General features: G+C 47.5%; 2 protein-coding genes across 20 annotated transcripts in view; one reads left to right on the top strand and one right to left on the bottom strand.

Moving 5' to 3' along the window:
• Window positions 1-12494, bottom strand: part of Itsn1 (intersectin 1) — a 182084-nt gene extending 169590 nt beyond the window's left edge. For 2 of the 10 annotated variants that reach the window (NM_001136096.3, NM_019227.2), the window contains 1 exon segment: window positions 12230-12462. The gene's annotated coding sequence lies outside the window, so the exon portion shown is untranslated. 10 annotated transcript variants of the gene reach the window in all.
• Window positions 12495-12642: 148 nt separating this feature from the next.
• The window catches only part of Cryzl1 (crystallin zeta like 1), a 45268-nt gene continuing 43200 nt past the window's right edge, over window positions 12643-14710 (top strand). For 9 of the 10 annotated variants that reach the window (XR_005491010.2, XR_010055943.1, XM_063270419.1 and 6 more), the window contains exon 1: window positions 12643-13246. The gene's annotated coding sequence lies outside the window, so the exon portion shown is untranslated. The remainder of the gene's footprint in view (window positions 13247-14710) is intronic. The other variant, NM_001013044.1, reaches the window with a different exon arrangement.

Genomic DNA, 14710 nt, shown 5'->3' with positions numbered 1-14710 from the left:
ACAGATAATTGTGAACCACCCATTGGAGCTAGTGTGGCCTACAAGGCCTCAGTCCCAAAAGACTGCCCCCACCTCAATGCCAGCCTCCAGTCACATATATGCCCAAGTTCCCATCACTTCACAACACAGAAGAGGCTCCTACTTGCCCCTTAACGTTCGTCACAGAACTCAGAAAATCATTCTATCTACAAGTGCAGCCCACTGCAACAGATAAGGTATGGGTAGGGAAGAGCTCCAGTCCGCCCTCTGGGACCGCAGGTGTACCTCTCCACATCAGCAAGCCTCAGAGTGTCCATCCGGAACCTTACTATTTAGACATGACTGATCGATCAAGTCACTGTGACTGCACTCAAGTCCCACGGTTTCTCCTCAGAGATGCTAGAGGGTGACAACTTCAACCCTGCTGGCCCCTGGCTGTGAGAACAGCTCCTCTATGTCAGCCTTCAGTCTGAGGCACTTGGCGTAACCTATACGATAAAGGAAGACTAAAGGTAAGAATCACAGGGAACAGTGTCAAGAAGGCACAGCTGAGTCATGGACCAGGAAGGCACACAAAACAGGAAGACAGACAGAAAGCACAAGATGAACATCACTGAAGCTAAGCTTACAGCCCTCCATAGTCTGGCCCTGTGCCTCCATCAGTAATGATGGCCTTCTTGTCAAAGATCCTGTGCTCCTTTAAGCCACAGAATGTGCTAATTCCTCAGCTGGGAAAACAACTTCCACTTCCCTGACTAGCGCCTGCCTGTACCTCAGGCATCTGTGCGTGTGTGTGCGTGTGCGCATATGCGTGCACGTGTACCCACCAACATTAGGTCCTGCTGAGCATCTCTCTTCAGCTCCTACAACGGTGTTTGCTTGCTTAGCTGTCCCACTGGAGTATAAATGGAGTAAGGACAGGGACCCACACCACCTGGTGCGCAATAGTCAAGCATGGCATGTTGAAGGAACAGGCTCTGTGGAGGGAACAGGCATGAAGGAATGGAACAAAACCTCAAGAGGAAACAAGCCATCACAGCATCTAGCCTGTGGGAAAGGGAACGAGCAGTCACTTCCTCCTCTTCCCATCTCTAGGCACAAAATGACAGACAGAGATGCATTCTCAAGAGCTACGGGAAAGCAGTGGAAGGCCCAGCTAGCAGGTGGGATCGCATCCTGAGGGTGAAGGTGCATGGGACTTAAGGAAAGGTGCCAAGTTTGGTTTGAAGCCTGAAGCTTCATGAAGGCTTGCACATCTAAGAGAAGGGCAGAGGTCTTAGGTTGGATGGCTTTCTGCAGATGACTTTTCGAGCACAAATATAGAAAACAGAACTCAGATGTGGGATGGGTCTAGGGAATGAAAACCCAGTTTTGAGGTCCCAGATGCACACGGAAGGAAATGAAAGCAATGGGAAGCCGGCAGACCATGTGGGCTTGGTGGTCAGCAACTGCTACAACTGAGTGCAGAGTGAATGGCCTCATAGATATATGAAGTAAAAAATCAAATGCAACATTTTCCAGGGTGGTGCACACTCTTTGTGGATACTTTCATGGTCTTCTTGGAACAGGAAAAAAATTCAAACAGCCGCATGCCCGTCTGAAAAAGTGCCCCTAATCCCCACCCCCACCCCCGTTGGACTCCGGAGAGAGACTGCATTGGATGGAATGTCTCGTAGTGGCCTTCTCCAGAGCGCACATGTGGCTTTCCAGCAGTTCCAGAAGGAAGTGTAAGTTTTAGGCAGCCTGCAAATAAGGGCCACGATAATCCTAGCAGTGCGCCTTTAAAGCTGAGGGATGGCAGACACTGGGCAGAGCCCCGAACTCTTATGGAAGAGTTGGGGGAGGACTGAGGACCCCAAAGAGCACGGGAACTCCACAGGAAGATCAAGAGTCAATAACCTGGACCTTGGAGCTCTCAGAGAGGGGAACCACTAGCCGAAGAGCATACGTGAGCTGGACCTAGCCCCCCTACCCCATCCCACCCCCCTGCACACATATGAAGCAGATGTGCAGTTCAGTCTTCATGTGGGTCCCAAACACCTGGAGCAGTGGCTGTCCCTAAAGCTGTTGTCTGTCTGTGGAATCCAGTCCCCTAATTGGGCTCCCTTGTCCAGCCTCAGTGGGTAAGGATGCACCTAGCCTTGCAGAGACTTGATATCCCAGGGTGGAGGGATATGGGGGGGGGGTAGGGGGTGTCTACCCTCTCAGAGGAGAAGGGGAATGGGGAGAGGGCCTGTGTGAGGAGAGGATGAGGAGCACCAGTGATTAGGATGTAAAGTGAATGAATGAATGAGTGAGTGAATGAATGTAAGAAAAACAAAACAAAATTGAGGGCTGAGAGCAGCGAAGAACACTCACAATTGTAGAAGCAGGCCTACCTGAGGCTCGGGCTGTGGTTCAGTAGGTAAGAGCACTTACTACACAGGCACAAAGACCTCCCGAGTTCAAATGCCCAGAATCCACGTAAGAAGCAGAATGGGATGGGTCTCAGTGTGCCTGTGACCCCAGCACTGCTGAGGACAGAAACAGGAGGTCCACTGTGCTTGCTGGCCACCAGTGTAGCTCTAGGCTCAGCAAGAGACCGTCACTAAAAAGAATAATGTGGAAGAGTGATAGAAGTCACATCCTCCTTTGGCCTATGCACACCACACACGCCACACATGCACGCACTGTCGCACACACACTACACACACATACACACACACACACACACAATTTTACATTTCCAAAAGGAAAAATAAAGGGAAAAGTGGTTAAAACTGGTGAACCGCAGTTCTAAACCTTCCTGTCCGAGAATTTTCCTGGTCTTTATTACAAAGCAAGCTGACTGCCTGGAAGAAGTAAGTGACTTGCAAGCAGACACCAGAGGCTGACGATGTTTTTTCACCACGTGTTAACTGAACATTGGTAAACCTTTACGTACTAAAGCGGACAAACAGACAAGGCACCAACCAGACTTCCGCTCCCGTGTAAATTTTGACTTGCAGTGTTACCAAAGATCAGCAGAGTTCATATCAATTCCATGTCTCTACCTTAGTTGAGAGCGCTGCATGGCCTGCGGCTGTCCCACTGACAGGACTACCTTTGGTGCTCACAGGCTGCAGGTCTTCAGTCTCCAGGCACGGGGCATCTACTGACAGACAGCCCTGGAAGGTGAAGGCTCTGAAGGCTTCTGGTATTTTTGCCTTATTTATCTTTTCAAGACATTTCTTAAATAAGCATGTATTGCTTTTGTAGTAAGAAAACCATGCTATTTTTTAAATTATCAAATCACAACTATGGTATCATTTCAACTGATGTGATCAAAACAACTACACATAACACACAATGACTGCACTTTAAAATTAACTGAACTAAAAGGAAATGCAAGGTTACAATTACTGCAGGGTTATCCTTCCTGTGACACTAATTAACAACACTACAGATTGGATAGGCAGCCACAGCATATGCAAAACAGGTCATCTTCATAGACAACAGCTTCTATGGACACTCAACTCACAACACAGCTATTTTTAAGGATCCATTTCTGTGAGTTTAAAGGTTTTGTGTTTTTTTTTTTTCTTTCACAAAGCAAAGCAAATAAAATCTCTCTCAGAAACCTACATCCACAACCTCAATTAATGCTACATTTATGGTATTAAATAATTACTGATTTTCGTCTTACAATGCGTTTTTGCTTAGCTTTGGTTTTCTGGATGGTTATTTGTTCATTTTAGATAGTTTGTTTGTTTGTTTGTTTGTTTCACTGAGTCTCACTTTATGGCCCTTGCTAACCTAAAACTCACTACACAGCCTAGCCTCCAGGGTACTGGGGTTATAGCTGTGTACCACCTTAGACTGCTATTTTATTTGACTAACAGTACAGATGTTTCTGAAGAGAAAATGGGTTATCTCCCAATAGATTCATCATAAACTGGAAACACCTAAAGCGGTCAATGCACCCAAAGCTCTGACTGTATCAAATGCCACTACTTGGAGTCACAGCATACTGGCGGTATTAGCTGTCCTGCCTGTGGCCCAGGGGTTCAGTTGGGAGCATCCTACACTAGACTGGCAGTCACTGGCCCAGAAAAAGGCAGATCTCAGTTCCACGAACGGTTTCTGCTGAGCACACATTGCTCTTGCACTACCACAGTCAAGGCATCCAACTGGACTCACCCTCAACTAGGATCTTATGGGACTCTCCTCCTCACAGAACCTCAAGAAGCTTATACAACCCATTTCTCTGACATGACCTGAGATCCAAGAGCCAATCTCATATCCTCGTCAAAAAGGCAAAGTACAAGGCCAAAAGGAACTAAGTGGAGCTGATGCGGCATTTCCCTTGTTCTCCTTCAAACCACTCACCCTGCAGGATGAACTCCAAAGAGCCCTTTACACAGAGGCAAACTGCAGGAACTGTCTGTCAGCTTCCTCCCTCTTGGAGAACCCAAACCACAGCAGCCCCATCTCTCTTCCACCTCTCCCTGCCTCATTCCATGCCACACCCTGACAAATGGCTGCCCAGGGGCCCCATGTGGTAGGCATCCGATCTAGGACATGGAGATAAGTCTGAGGAGAACGCCAATGATGCTCCTTGCTCTCATGCAGCTGACATCCTCACACCCCCAAGTATCTTCTTCCCCAATTTCTCTGATCATTAAATGAATATTAAAAGAACAATTATATATGAGCAGACACAAAAATAAATACTACTTCCCATTGGCCACTGCTATTTGCGATCTGCTCTCTTGAATTTAAAGCAGAAGTGGATTTTTATAGAACCCTAGATGCCCGGTGCATAAGCCCTTATGACAGACGATTTACAGGAGTGCTGTGTAAACACAGTCACTGCCCCTAATTTACCAAATGTCACCTGTGTAAAACACAAGGCCTCAGAACAACAAACTTGCTCAGAAAATTTAGGCTGGAGCCAGGCTTCTGTGTTCCAGCATTTTTTGAGGCCAGAGTAGATGATAATCACAAGTCAAAGCCAGGCTGGGTTAGCCTGTGCTACAGTGAGACCCTTTCTCAAAACAAAAGCAAAGGTACAAAAAAAAAAAAAAAAAAAAAAAAGACTAAGTTTTCACTGGAAATAAGTAGCCCTGAATACATGGGCACAGGAAAATAGGCATGTACACACCGATGGCTCCCCTGCATTTTGTTTCAAGGGCTTTGTTCTAATTCAGTGTCTTCCTCAGTATATGACATTAAAAGCCAGTGACCCCACACATAGCATCTACGTTTTACAAATTCGAGCCATCAGGAAAAAAAAAGAAAAAGAAAAAAGAAAAAAAAAAAAAAACACCTTAAGTGAGAGCAAGCCAACAGCTTAGCAGAAGATGTGAAGTGCTGTCCTGCTGTTGTAAGAGGAGGGCACTTAATTTTAGCCATCGAGGATAAAACGTGGCCACTAGCTATGACCTTGTTACTTTCACATTCTAGTTCAATTAAATCTAAAAATCCAGCCACAACTTTGAGTTCAGCTCCTGACTCTACCATTCAGGGAAGAGTAAATGCACTCCGTATCTCTTCCTCTTCCAGGAGTCCCATGCTGTGCGGCTGAGATAGGGTTTGATGGTCAGCTGAGAACTAAACCCTGGCTATCCCACTTTGCCAGGAAGCAGAGATAAACTCAGGCCAGGGGACAAAGGCCATGACGGTTTCATCAACTCACTGTCTGGACAATAGGTTAGTAAGACAAGTTACTACTTATCATTAATTCTACCAGGAAAAGGCTGAAAGGGAAGGACTTCAAAAAGGTTAATTTGTTTCAAATTCAGCTTGTTAGGTGGCTACAAACTTTGTTTTAGCAACAACACTTTAACAGCAACCCATCAACACATTTAGTAACACAAGATATGTGGTTCATTTTTTAAGGCTCTCTGAGTGGACCTGTAACATCTAGCAAGGAGACCTTGGCAGTGCTGAAGCGAACTTCTACAGTCGGTTCAAATCTCTAACCCAGCCAGGCCAGCGAAGAAATGGATGGGCTCCAGTTGTCTCCCTCATCACACTTCTAGAGTCCTCTCAAGTAAACAGGTAAAACTGTGCTTTAAAGTCTTACTATCCTTTTCTGTTGCTCTAGTCCTGCTTTTCATGCAGGGCACTTTTAGGAAACTCTGCAAACTATAAGACAAGAGATGACTGCCAGGCAGTTGCTTACCTAGAGCCAGCTTACCTGGGCAGCTCAGGGAAGAGCTCAAATAACATTCTCCTGGCCCACCTACCCACCTAACCCCCCCCTTCTCCTCCCCTCCCCCACATTACTGCTTGTTAAGAAATATCTAAGTGTCTACACAACAGCTATCAAGAAAGGGGGGGGGGGGGGACGACTCATAAAATGTGTCCACGAGGCAGGCCGAGAGTTTTGGGCCCTGGTTAAAAGTTTCCCGAGCTCTTGTTGGCTAAGCTACCTAACTTCAGTTGCCAAGGCATATTCATAGTTTATGAAGGTTAAGCAAGCTAATGCATAGAAATACTGCACACGGACTTATGTTGGCTGCTACTGTTACAGGTGCATGGACGTTCTGACATCATACCCCACTGCTACACAAGCTATGCCAACAAGCCACTCTTCTGGCTATAAATCTGTGTTTCCTACTGGCTTCCAAAGGGAAGTATGGGGTGGAACCGCCACACCGCAATGAATGTAAGCCGCTACAGCTTTTCTAGATGGCAGACTGGAAATACAACTGCAGATCTTTAAACTTTATACACCCATACACAGCATTGCCTCAGTCTTGGACAGAGAGGCCTCTTTTTGCAGTGAGACACAGTAACACAGATGCAAAACTGATCAAGGCACTGAGAATCAATGACTGTTGAGTGCTCAGACCTCTAACAGGGCATCTGTCACCACCTCAAAGCTCGGGGAAACATCACAGGGCAGGGACTGTTACAGCCAGAGGGTGGGAAGGAGCACTGTAAAAGGCTTCCTTTGGACAGAACATGGCTGCTGCATCCACGAACCCCCAGCAATAGAAGTTACATGCACAAGACTGGAGCCATCAACATTCCATCCTGGAGAGAGGAGGGTCTCATAAGCCCCATTTCTTCCTGAAGAGCTACTGACAAGTTAATGGTTGAAATGGGACTCATATTCCTCAGTGGTGCAGCCACTGGTAAGCTGCCCATAACCCCCACCCACTCTCATGCAAACACCCCTAACTAAATGCAGTGGACCTGTGCTCCCTGCACCCCACCCCCATCCCCAACCCACCAAAAAAGAAGGAAAGATACACATAAAACCTGGAGGGAGGGGCTGGGGATTTAGCTCAGTGGTAGAGCGCTTACCTAGGAAGCGCAAGGCCCTGGGTTCGGTCCCCAGCTCCGAAAAAATGAACCAAAAAAAAAAAAAAAAAAACCTGGAGGGAACTTATCCGGAACAAGAGGATGGAGCAGGGAGACCGGGGAGGACAGCAGGGAAAAGATCAGACTAATACTGCATGTGTCTGAAACCCTGAAAGACTAAGTGCAGATTAAATAAGAAAAAAAATCCTTTAGCACAGCCTGTGACTCTGTAATCTCACTTCTAGACACCTAGGCTTTGTAAGAACCCTTGCTGTATGTTATGTGTGTACACCCATGTGTGAAATGCATTTGCTCATGTGGCCGTATGTGGCTGGCACTGGGATGTCTTTTCCTCAATTGCTCTTCTGCCGTAAGTAGCGAGACAGTCTACTGGCTCTTCTGCTGCAGAAACTAGAGCTGTTCTGGCCACAAGCTCAGGCACCTTCCACTCTCATGCTCCTGAGGTTAAGGCTGGCCTCCATCTAAGGTCTAACTTGTAGTGTTCCTCCCCCATGTCACTACCTTATGTAGGCTCTGGGGATCCAAACTCAGTTCCTCATGTTTGATCAGAAAGCACTTTATCCACTGAGCCGTCTCCCTAGAAACACATCTAAAAGGGAGGAAAAGATCTTCAGAAACGCACCTAGGGACTGGAGAGACTGACTGCTCTCCCAGGCGGCCCAGGGTTCAATCCCAGCACCCACAGCGTGGCTCACAACCAGAGTAACTCCAGCTCCACGGGGTCTGACACCCTTTACTGGCCTCCAAGGGTGTCGGCATGGTAATGCACGTGGTTTAGAAAAAACGTGTGCAGACAAAACACCTATTTACATATTTTTGAAAATTAATAAAATTTCAAGAAAAAATTAAAAAGAAATGCTATCAGGGAGAGCCAGTTGTCGCAGAGATACTGAGAGCAAGGGTAGAAAATGCCACACCAATATCTAAGAAATCGGCCAAATTCTCAAAGATCCATAAAGTGATATATTAGCCAGCTATTAAATTGATATTGTAGACATTGAAGGATATTTTTTAAGATGTTGAAAAAACGAGTTAAAAAAATAAATCTATGGTGGTTGGTGCATGCCTGAACACCAATACCAGGTTAGCAGAGGCCAGAGGATCTCTGTAAGACTGATGCTAGCCTGGTCACAGCGGCAAGACACATTCTCTCCCTCTTCCTGACACAGAGACAGAGAGAAAGAATGAAATAAAAAGAAAACTAGAAAAATGGCTCAGTGGTAAGAGTCCTGTATGAGGTCCTGGTTCAGGTCTGCATATGTGTATGTGAGGGAGGTGGGGAGTCCATATTTTTTAAACTGTTCCTTTTAGGCAAAGAGTGGTAAAGAACCATTGGAAGTTAGAAGCCAGCCTGGTCCACCTAGTGAGCTCCTGGATAGCCAAGGCTAGACAGGACCTTTAAGAAGGAAGAAAAGGAAGAGGAAGAGGAGGAAGGAAACAGACATGCACAGCAAGATCCCATTTTTGTACCAAAAGTTGTACACGAATGGCCGTATGCACACGCAAAAATGATCTAGTATGTATGACTCAGGTCATGGATTTATGGGTATGTCAAAGTTTCCTTGTGTTTGCTTTTCTGTATTTCAGTTTCTATGTGATTTTTTTTTTAAATACAAAGGCTAACTTGATTGAGATTTATTCTAAAGTAATTAAGATGAAAGTGATTGTGAGATTTATTTTGTAATTATATGTATAATTCTTGTAGCTTATTAAGTAAAGTATACATAATTTAATACCAAGAAGTTATCAAGAGACTTCATTAAAAAAAAACAATGAGTTTCTACTTGTGACCACAAAGTAAAGCAGTACAGAAATCAGGTGAGTGTGAGCTTTCAAACTGTATATATTACACACTCCAATTCTTTCCATCGGAGTGAACTACTGCTTAATAACTGACTGTGTTTAAGTGTAGGTCACGGTGGCACACTCCTAAAATCCCAGCATTTAGAGGCAAGGCTGGGTTACTTAGAGGTATGCAAACTCCACTACCATTCTTCCCATGTTTAGCCAAGGAAACTGAGGTGCTGAGAGGTTTGATGACTGCATCTGAGTCATTAACAGTATGTGACGAGGTCCCGTATTAGCGCTCGCTCGCTCGCTCGCTCACATAAAATCTGTAATTTATGTGGTAGACTCTGTAAAAGGAGAGTGAAGGTCACATACCATGAAAGTCATGTTGGAAAGCGTACCTACTGTCCACATTTCCCACAAGTGATTCTTATGTTAGGACTACCATCATTTATGAAAGGGTAGGTGAAATGATTAGACGCTACATTAAATTTTGAGTCCTTAAAGCAACATTTGCTAGACCTCCTTCCAGCATGCCATCCAGCAAGACTGTACATTCAAGACTGGTCAAGCTTAGAGGAACCAACTAGGACACAGCGCTTATGACTACTTGGTGATGTGACTAACTTGGCAGGTGAAGACTTAAAACACCAGGATCGCTGCAAAGTGGTTCACCCATTCATTCTGCAACTATCCAAGGGGCACTGGTTCAGTCTCTAGGAAGACCACAGTCAACTCTGCTCTTCTGAAACATTTATCACAACATGTAAAACTCCTGCCACTTGACAAGCTTGCTATCATCCACTTTGGAGACACTCAGTAAGAAAGAAGCACGCCGCCAAGGTTCTCTGAATCTGCCGGCCTGGAGAATTTCCTGGAAACGGTACTGAAAATATACTTCCCACTGTCTGACTCTGAGGTGGAGAGGCAGAGACCTGTTAAGCTGATGTAAAGATATCTGAATGCCAGACTCGGATGGAGCCAGCAAGTGGAGTCATTCAGGAGGGAGTCACTCAAGAGAAGTCTGACATAAACCCAGCCGGTAGTCACAAGTTTAGCAAATTAAAAGGAGGAGACTGTAGCATCTGCCTAGCCTCACAGTCTCCAGGTTCAAACGACAGCACCACACACAAAGACCAGTGTGAGGCTGGGGTTGTAGCTAGGTGCTAGGGCCACACACTTAGCACTCTCCAAGTCCTGGTTCAAACACCAAAAGAGAAAAGGCACTGGCAGAGGAATTTACTAGGGCCTCCCTTTTAATCTCTTCCAAGTGTTTTAAGGGTGTGTCTCAATCTAGGTATTTGGGGAAAGATAAAGAATGCCCACAGGAAAAGGAAACAGCTAGTCACCAGCAAAAGAAAGACAGAAAATGCTGAGGGACAAACATTTCAGGGAACTAACTTGCCACCACTCATTTCATGCCCTATTTCACAATGCTCAGCATCTGAACAATTCACAGGGTTCCAAAGTACATTAGAAATGTGCTCAGTTCCTCTCTTACTCAGGCAGAATAATAATAGTTTTGTGGCAGTACCGCGATCCTCAGCAATTTCAATAACAGACACTTTTTTAAAAAATAAATACCACTTTTTTAAACATGTACTCTCAAAAAGGCTCCTTACTGTGGCTCCTTACACATAGAAGTGTATGGAGTATCTATGCCCTGTCACCAAATCAGTGTCCTTCACTTCTTCATTTAAATCCTTTATAGTTTCCTGACTTCTTTACATGTCTCCTACAGAGAGATGCTGCTTTCTTATAAGTTCTTAGGTCATAAGGAAACTCACACACACATACAAAACATTTCAATCAAACTAGTTTTAAAAAAAAGTTAAGTAGCAAAAATGGTAACCATAATGGTTGTTGAACTGTCTGCACTTTTCACTGTAAACGTCTTCTAAAAATAAAAGTTTTATCCCAACAAACAGATACATCCCTCCAGTTAAGAGCATTTAAAGAAATGCCCTGCCAAGCAGCTGGCCTGTGGGCTCCTGGCCCTAGCTCCTGCCCTCACATCCTGTCCACCACATAATCCATGAGCAAGCCTTTCTCTTCATCAATTCATCGGGATTAGTAAACCGGCCTCCCTGAAAATAGAACTGATATTTTCCACAGGCATGTATTCCTATGCTTTCACTATCTATGCTATCAGACTCTTTCTTTATGCTCTATGTTTCTGACCACGAAGTACCAAATGAAATATACCAACAGATAAGCACAAAAGAACCGTATCTGGCCAGAGTCTGCATGCACTTACATTTCCAGGTTGGTTGTTTTCCGAATAGCAGCGGTGAGGGCAAAGCCGCAAACTTTCACATTCAAGATGCTACCGAATACCTCTACACCCTCAAACTGCAGCAAGAAGCCACTAATCTATTCCTTCAAAAGCAATGTCTGTAGTCTGATTCACAACAATAGATTGCTCATAGGCAAGAGGATCAGCGAAGTTGTCCTCCAAACCAAAGGGAAACAGAAGTGAAGGGAGGTCCAGCCAGCTCATCCTTGCTTTTCTTTTCTTTTTTCTGGGAATCCGGATTGCATTTCCTGGTCCCCCCCCCCCGCCCCCGCCCCCAAGAGGGACCGCAACTGTGCCCTGGGTCCATAGCAGACACCCAAGTCAGTGCGTGCGCACGGAGGGCGAAGCGGCCGACCAGGGGACGCGCGCCCGCTGCAAGGGGAGCCGCTTTCTGTTAAATGCCATCAGAGCCAGCCCCGGCCGCACCACTTCGGCCCGAACGGCATTGACCGCCCTTCACTTGACAGGGTATTCCAAGGAGGCGCCGGAGAAAAAGGATGAGCCGGGGACTCGAGGCCGGGGGCACCCGCGGGCGGCGCGATGCGTCTCCCGCGAGCTCGGGATCCCCGGGAGGCCGGGCCGGCCCCCCACCCTCCGGCGGCCGAGGGCAGAGGGGTCAGCGGTGGAAGGGACCGCCCGCCGCGATGCCCCCTCGGGAGCGCCGGCAGTGGCTGCGGACGCCCATTCACCGGAGCCCGTCCCGCGGCCGCCACCGCCGCGGCCCGCCCGCCCCGCCGCCCCCGGGAGGATGAGAAAGACCAGGCAGAGCGGCGACGGCGGCCGCGGGGACGCGCGCCCGGCCGCTGGACCCGACCCCGGGCGGCCATCGCCGACCCCCGCCCGCGCGCCAGGCCGCCCGCGTCAGCTCCTCACCTCATCTCCGGGCGGGTGCGCGCGGCCGCCCCTCACACAAATCAGTGCAGCCCGCACGCCGCGCGGAGGAACGCAGGGTCCGCAGCCGCGCACACCATCCCCGCCCGCCCGCTCGCCCGCCTGCCTCTCGGCCGTCCCGGAGCCCGCTCGGGATGCTCCCTCGCGAGCCTCCGTACTACGGAGCAACCAAGCTGCGCGCCCTCCCTGTGCCGCTCCACTCCTCTCGCCCTCCGCTCCTTCGCTCCCTCGCTCCCGCCTATCTCCTCATCTCCCTCCGCCGCCGCCCCTCCGCCCACAGCCAGCCCTCCGCTCCACCCATAGATGGGCGGGAATAACCGCCTGCCAATCGGACGGCCGAGACCACGCCTTCTCATTCGTTCGCATGACTCCGCCCACTGGGGAAAAAAGGACTAGCCACAGGAATTGGAGGTGTACAGAGTGGCAGCGAGATAAACCAATTAAGTGGTTCGGGAAGCACCCTTTTTCCTCCCAGTCCTTGTCTCGTCCCATGAAGGCATAACTAGAGGTTTCTGGTCTATGCGTACGGAGATTTTTGTTTCATGATTTGGCGCTTTGCTCTTTTCTATGCGCGACAGTAGCTAGCATACATTTAACTAAATTGAAGGTTTTGCAGAAAGAACGTGGGAACGAGAGGCGACAGAGACAAAGACTGAAGAAAGATGGTAGGGAGTACGGTTGGAATGAGGAAGGGTGTGGCCTTTTACTCTAATTTGCATAAAACGGAACCCATCTCGGCAACGCCCAACTTCTCCCAAGTATTGGTGGTCCCTGGGATGACTCGCCTCTCTACAGGGAGGAGCATGCTGGGAATTGTAGTTCCGGGTTCGGTTGCTATGGCGCTCGTCACAGCCTCCCCCAGATCGGTCATCCTGCGGTAGTGACGGGCAGTCCGACCAATGGCAGTACTGTTTGGACCTACGAAGGCGGGCTCTCTGCAGAAGGACTGGGAAGGTGGCGGCGGCGAAGGCGCTGGCGGTTGAGGTTGCTCCAAGCCAGGTGAGCCAGGGAAGAACGATATGTGTCTCGTGAAATGGGACTTTGGGCAAAAGATGGAGAAACGTCTGAAGGAGTTGTCTAACCTTGGGGAGATTGGTGCTTCGCATCACACGCCGACCTCAGAGCTGCTCCTGCTCTGGCCTAGCTTGGCTGAGGCCGCTGAGGGGCGGGTAATACTAGATTTGACGGACAGTTCCTGACACTGGCTAGGTTTGGATTGTGGGTCTTTGCTTCATCCTCCGCGTTTATGTAGACAAAGGTCTAGAATTGCCTTTCTCTCAGTTGAGTCCTCCCCACCCCAGCTTCTCCCTACCACTGTTTCTGATGCTGTCTCCGTTACTACTTCCCTTGTCACCCTTCTTACCCTTTTCTTGGCATTTCCAATAAGCGGTTTCCTAAAGCAAGCAAGGACGGGTGTTCACAGTAATGGGGCCTTGGGTCAGGAATTGCCTGCTTCATCCAGTAGTCCATACTTGAGCCATACTAAAGAATTATCCCAGGGTCATGAGGAGGCTCAGATACTGATTCTGGATTTGGGCCTGATGGTCTGCATTTGTTTTTTGTTTTTTGGGTTGTTTTTTTTTTTTTTAAGAATATTTTGAGTATGGGCATCTTAAACAAGCTCCCAAGTATAGGCAGTCCACAGTAGATGCTGAGTTTTGCATTGCCAATCCAGGAAAAATGTTCTAGGCACCTAGGTGCTTTTAGATTTCCTGGGAGCCACATTTGGACAGTGTAAAGAGACCACATGAAATTAATTTTTATGTTCCTTTTAAACCAGTTTCTCCACATATTATTTCAACCTTTAAAAGAATCAGATATTTAAATGAGACCGTGTGTTCTTTAAATACTAAGCCTTGCAGATCTGTTGTGCATTTTACCCTCACAGCATACCTTCATCCTAACTGCATACCACTCAAGCGCTTAGTAGCCACCTGTGGCTATTAGCCGCCGTACAAATCCAGATGATACAAGGGACCATTGCAGAAACTCAGCAATGTTATTCAGGTGACTGCCAGTGACCATCCCCTTGCCACTCTGTTACATGGGCTCGGAACTACTTTCAAGATACAAGACTGAGCTTACAAAAATACTAGGAAAGAGTAACATTTATTAGAAGCCAGCTTTCATAATGCATACTCAGTCCTTGTAGCACCCGGCATCCTATTGCGGGATCCTGTGTCTTGGGAGTTCTACATCTTAGACATCAGCCACTGCAGTGTGTAATGATTACTGACTTTTTCTAACTAATTGCATCCCTTCTTCTGTGTCAGCATGTAGAAGGAGATGAGACACTCATATTTGAAACATTATTCCCCATGTAAAATCAAGCTGCCCAAGCCTGGAGAGCTAGCTCAGGATAGGAGTACTTGTTTCTCTCCCAGAGGACCAGGGCCCATAGCCATACAACCACATGTGTAACTAGTTCCAGGGGGTCTGAAGCCCTCTTCTGGTCTCCAGGGG

This window comes from Rattus norvegicus, chromosome 11 (assembly GCF_036323735.1).
Source record: "Rattus norvegicus strain BN/NHsdMcwi chromosome 11, GRCr8, whole genome shotgun sequence".
NCBI classification, from domain to species: Eukaryota; Metazoa; Chordata; class Mammalia; order Rodentia; family Muridae; genus Rattus; species Rattus norvegicus.
Note: the sequence above shows the minus strand (reverse complement) of the source record. Positions and strands in the feature narration are given on the sequence as shown.